Source organism: Xiphophorus couchianus, chromosome 5 (genome assembly GCF_001444195.1).
Source record: "Xiphophorus couchianus chromosome 5, X_couchianus-1.0, whole genome shotgun sequence".
Taxonomy (NCBI): Eukaryota; Metazoa; Chordata; class Actinopteri; order Cyprinodontiformes; family Poeciliidae; genus Xiphophorus; species Xiphophorus couchianus.
In genome coordinates, this window is record NC_040232.1 from 10,223,401 (window position 1) to 10,229,400 (window position 6,000).

Sequence of the window (6,000 nt, forward strand, 5' to 3'; positions counted from 1 at the left end):
TTTTACTCTTACTTTAGTAATTATTTGCATAGCTACTTTGTACTTATACTTGAGCAAAGACATTTAAAGTAGTTCTATTTTAACCTGGGTATAATTTTTCTCTACCCACCTCGGGCAATTAGTCACTTTTGTAAAAATAATGTTTATGTAATTTCCTGCTTCATAATAAACCTGAACAATGTGTGTTATGACAGTACATAACAAGAAAACTCGTTAACATTTTGTTAAATTAGAGCCAACTTTCTTCAACACATAAAACGACATTTTTAGAAAAAGGAACAAGTTCAAATTACACGTATTATGTATTATAGTTCAATCAAGTAACTATTTTACCTACTATTTTAACTATTTTACTATTTTGATATAAAATGCTTTATATCAAATATGACTTAAAAACTTTGACTTTGTAATTTAACGCCTTGAAACTGAGCCTCAGTCTGTTCTGCTCTTTCTGAAACTCTGCCTTCAGGAAGTCATCATATTCCTCTATTAACCCTTTAACAGTGTTTTTACCAGCATCGCACTGAGAAGTACCTTGTTTAATGAGCTCAGCAGAGGTGCAGTTCCACCAGACTAGCCTAATTGCTGCTGGCTAGTCTGGAGGAGCTGAGTGGGATAGTCATAGGGATGGGGGCTCTGTGAGGAAACTGCAGCTCCACTTCGGTCTCCCCAGGAGTATTTCACAACTCAATGGTTGCCAAATTTAGCTCAGTTCTCTGAAAAGCAGCTGGCTCTGTAACAACTATTTAATATTTTGTTACAGGTTTAGCTAACAGCTTCTTTGTCTGCAAGGATTTTCAAAGTACTGTTTCTCAACCAGACTACAGATAAAAATCAGCTGTTTACATACTCCTGTTATCAGTTTTCTCAATGCAAATTTTCCTGTGGTATTTCCTTTTAATATATATGACTTAAATTTAAAATGTAACACGTCTTCTATATTTCCCTGACAAAACATTTGTAATCATTGGAAACTGCAATTGCAGCTACAGTTTTCAGCGAGGAAGAGCAAACCTAATTTGTATTTATCACCACGGCACATACTTTTTAAGATAAAGGTAAGCAGTTGAAGTAAACTTTGTTATGCTCACTAACCACTAAACATTTATTGCAGCTGGCTGCTGCCTCTGCTTTCCAAGGAGCCCACAAGTACGTGACTATGCCGAGAAATGCACACTTTTGTTTCTGATAACTCAAACTGAAAAAATAAAGTCTGTAAAACTTTCCCTGTTGAAGATGCACACTGAGCTTTTTAAATACTTTTCACACCTTTTTAAATATGACTATTTCTGCATGTTTTCTGAGAAAAAATTTTCTGTCTAGCCCGAGTACAAATAAACAATCTGCAGTGAGTAGACAAACAAAGTCTTGCCTTAAGAAACATTTTATATTATCGTTCATGGTTTTTACTGGTGTATTTAGTCTAACTATATTTGCAAGAAAATTCAGACATTGTTTATTCAAAGATAAAAAGAACTCAGAGAGGGAAGTAACTATTTCATACACCACAAATTTCAGAGTTTTACCATTACCCATGACCAAAGCTCTCACTGAGGGAATGAGGTTATTGCCCAAACTCTTGCCATACATGGCGCTATTCATCAATGCAATCAAGTTCTGACCATTTATCAGAAAATCACGTCCAAAGCACTGCCGTGCTTCAAAGTTGGGATGCTGTTTTTAAGATATTCATCATTCTTCGTCCTCCAAACACATGAGTGGAGTTACCAAAATGAGAAGCAGAGAGGTTACAGGTGGAGAGGTTGAGTCTCCACCTGTTTTAGTTTTAGTACATGGACAGGTGTTTTTATACAGGTAACAATTCCAAACAGGTGTAATTGATACAGGTAATGAATGGATGATAGTAAGACTTCTTAAAGACAAACTAATATCAACCAGCAGAATTATTGTTGGTTGGTAGATGATCAAATACATATTTCATTCTGTAAAAGGCAAATTAATAACTCTGTTTTAAAAGGTCATCGATTGCGTTTCCCTGAAGGGTTTAAGATGGTTTAATGGGCTATTCCAGTGGTTCCCAAAAATGTTCCTCAAATTCCCCCATCCTGCATGTTTTAGGTGTTTCCTTGCTTCCAATTAACAAGCTTCTGCAGAATTTAGTGGCTACAGAGGAGGTCATGCAATCATTTGTATCAGACTGGAACAGAGACATGTCTAAATGTCTCTGTTGAAGGGCAAGGCTACTTGACGGCCAGGTTTTAGAACAACTAGGCTATAAAAATCATTATCTAAGAATAATTTTTCTTAGATAATGAGAATTTGACTTATTCTTCCTATTTTGAGCTCCTTTCAGAATGAGGTGTCCTGTCACTTTAAATCCAAATAACCTGTTGCTGGCCCCGAGCTTCAACTCAACGTTTACACTTTCACTTTATACTTGTGAAAATGGCAGTAGAGAAATGTACGACTGTAAATTTTTTGATGATCTTTAATTTTGCCTGGTGGGTCAACATTAAAAAAATTTGTCTTTTCCAGCAGCCATTGTACAGCGCATACAGCAATAAAACCAGCTGAGCAGCTCCAGGTGAGTTGCCAGGTAATGGGGCAATGCTCGCTGATTTTGACCTAATTATTGGCAGGTTTTTGAAAAGGCTTGTTTTCCAGACACCAACAAAATATATATATATATATATTTTTTTTTGCATATTTGTTTAAACAGTCACTATGTCCAGACAGTATCATAACAAACAGATATTTTTTTGAAAAAAATTGACCTCTTCACCTTCTCCCTGAAAACCTACTGCCATCTGCAGAAATACTCCCAGTCAGAAACAACCAAACACATCCAGGATTGTCTTATGACTGTCGATCACACTTGTCTACGCACTGCTCACAACCTCCTCTCTGCTTTCTGTTGCGCTACAGCTGGCCCCCCATAGTGGAGCCCACCATGAATGCACAAACTAGTAAGCATGGTTACTGGTGGCAGCGGATAAACAGTTTTCCTGTGAGGTTAGGTTTTTTCTCCACCATTAGCATTCACATGCGTTGTGCGGGGAGGGATGTGAATATTCCTCCTTTCTGACCGGGAGCGGTATATTTCTGCAGATAGTAGGAGGAGGTAGAGGAGCTTCATTTTTTTCACAGAACAAGTTACAGCGACAAGAAAATATGTAAGAAAACATGTTTTTATAAGTTGGCTACTGTTTTTAAAGCACTTGGACTTTTTCTAGAAGCAGTAGAGACCAATATGGAAGTATAAAAATATGCAAAAAGTGAATTTGCACATTTAAGCCCTATGTTAGGTACATCTACATACAAGCACAGCACGGTGACAAACAGCAGTAGCAGTTAAGACAGAAAGAGAAACACGGTCACCACAGATCTGAGTTCGGCACAAGGAGGATATGCAAAAAGTAGACTGTCTGTATGAAATGCTTGAATAGTCCTGCTCACCAGGTATATCTCCTGATGGAATGATGGTTGCAGGGTAAATGAAAGAAAATATTAGTTTGGGTATATTAATGCATGCTCCACATTCCACAAATATACTCCACATTTATAAAGCTTTAGATTCATGCTTACATATTACAAATTTCCTCTGCTTTTCGTTTTATCTCACTTAGACATTTCAGATAATCAAACAAACAAACAAACTGGGAGGGGTTTAGGGATAAATGCTCCTGTGATAAGATAATTACTCCCTTCTTAAATTATAATTTGCCTGTGACTAACAACATTTTTGGTTCAGTTTCACCAGCCAAATCCAGGCCTGATTGCAGTCATACGGTAACCCAAAAATCACAAACACAAGCCGACTGATGACCTGGGCAAAAAAAGTCTCAGAAAGCAACACATCATGCCCCAGCCTAAAAAAACCTCAAGAACATCTGAGAAACAACGTAAGGGACATCTATCTATCTGGAAGGGATACAAAGCCATTTATAATAAGGCTCCTGAACTCCTGACAACGGCGTCAACGTCAATATGGAGAAAATATGATGAATCTTCCCAGGAGTTGCAGGTCTAGAATCCAGGGCAACATCAAGCTCTTCAGGCCTCATTCACCTCCGTTAAGGTCAGAGTTCCACATTCAACAACAATAACAAAAAGACTTGGCAAAAATGGCTACCATGGAAGATACAAAGCTGACCCAAAAGAACATAAAAGCCCACCTCACATTTACCAAAAGACAACTGGACTATATCCAGTTCTTTTGAGAAAATACTATGTGGACTGATGAGACAACTATTTTTGTCCTGAAAAAAAAAATTATGTAATTTTTCAAATTTAGATTTGGAAATAGCATTGCTTTTGTTGGTGTAATATAAGAGACCCCATGTTGTGATTAATGACAAGCTCATTACCCATTTGAACCTGGCTTTTTACCTTACCTGTTTTATTGACTAACATATTTCGCATTTGCTGCACTCACCTGTTGCCCCATCCAGCAAAAATTTGCATTCGAGTAATTTACGAGGTCAGAGGTAATTTCAAACAGTCATGTGGTATTTACAGCAGAAGTCGATCTTTGCAGCCATGATTACACTTGACATCATGTCAACTATTTACTCAGCTTTAACAGAGTATTTAAATGTTAGCAAATGTTTTACCTCTTCCCATTAATCACTGTCTAAAAATAGACTCATAACAATAACTACATTTTTAGCAGGTCATGTAATCCAATTCTAACCACAGATAGAAAAGCCTCACCCAATAGTTTAAGTGGAACCAGATTATGGAGCTAAACTAGTATTACTCAGTTTGGCAGAATGTAAACACTTCTGTATTGAGAATAACACTGACAGCTCACCAGGAAGAAACCCTTGTCTAATTTATTAACAAATAGATCACTTGCACACATTAAGCTATCCTGGATCCTCTAAATCTCCTAAACGGCACCAGGAAGCTCAGATCTAAAACAAGGAAGCTGTGGGAAATAAACAGCGGTGAACAACAGGGGATTTGGTGATGCCAAGCACTCTTTTCCTAGTCATTATTATCATCTCATGAGGGGGAAAAATTAACTTTCGGTATCAAAAGCCACAGGATTGAAAAATCTCTTAATATGTTTTAATAGTAAAACGGTGACGAGGGGAGGAATTTCCCCTCAGAGTGCAACACGAGCCTCGGCGTCTGCATCGCTGCAGAGGCATTTCTATCAGGCGCTGTTGTAAACTACTTTAAGACTTTATCTGCGAGGTGCGGTTACTTCTTCAATAAAGTTACGCTATCAAGATTAAAATGTCACATTTCAGTTTATCCAGGCAGCAAGACAAACAACAACATGAAATGAATGGCAGCAAAATTGGTAAAACTTCGTCGAATATTTACACTAAACAGAAGAAAGCCGAGGTTTTTTTCCCCACTTTTGTGTATTAAGTGCATTCTCCCCTAAAATAAGAGACTAAAATGTACATTGGTCGACAATTTGTGTGTGTGGGGGGGAGTAGGCGACAAACAGCTTTCTAAAGAAAGGAATAAGTCTTACGTAATATATTTCAGAGTTTGTGAGCACTTACCTAGAGTGAAGTTGCTTAAACAGCTCCATTTGTTTTATAGCAGGCTACTTTAGTGCGAAGGTATCAGTCTGACACTTTGCTCTGCTCATCTGGCTCCAACTGACAGGCTAAGGCTGAGCTGACACTAAATCACGCCCACAACAGGATGGCAGCCAATCGGTCAGTGATTTCACTGACCGATTGGCCGAAGTAAGGTCGAAATGATTCAGAAGAACAGTCATTCATTTCCCCAGCACATTTTCTCGTGCGGCGCTTCATAGCACAACACATTGCATTTCTTTTTTTTTAAATTGATTTCGATTTACTAAGTTTATTTTACAACACTGGTCAGGTTTTACGTCAGGTGCTTTTCAACATACAAAGTGTCACTATCCAAAAAGCAAATTGGATGAATATTTATATGACTAAAAATTTAAATAAAGTTGTAATAAGTACATGCAATGACAAAAATTCTTTGTGATTATTTAAATGGATCAATCTCCAAGCCCTGTGTTTCAGGTTCTTATATAGTTTTTTT

General features: G+C 37.5%; 1 protein-coding gene across 1 annotated transcript in view; it reads right to left on the minus strand.

Moving 5' to 3' along the window:
• Window positions 1-5,586, minus strand: part of pik3r6 (phosphoinositide-3-kinase regulatory subunit 6) — a 28,394-nt gene extending 22,808 nt beyond the window's left edge. Inside the window, exon 1 of the mRNA XM_028018122.1 lies at window positions 5,484-5,586. The gene's annotated coding sequence lies outside the window, so the exon portion shown is untranslated. The remainder of the gene's footprint in view (window positions 1-5,483) is intronic.
• Window positions 5,587-6,000: the final 414 nt, after the last annotated feature.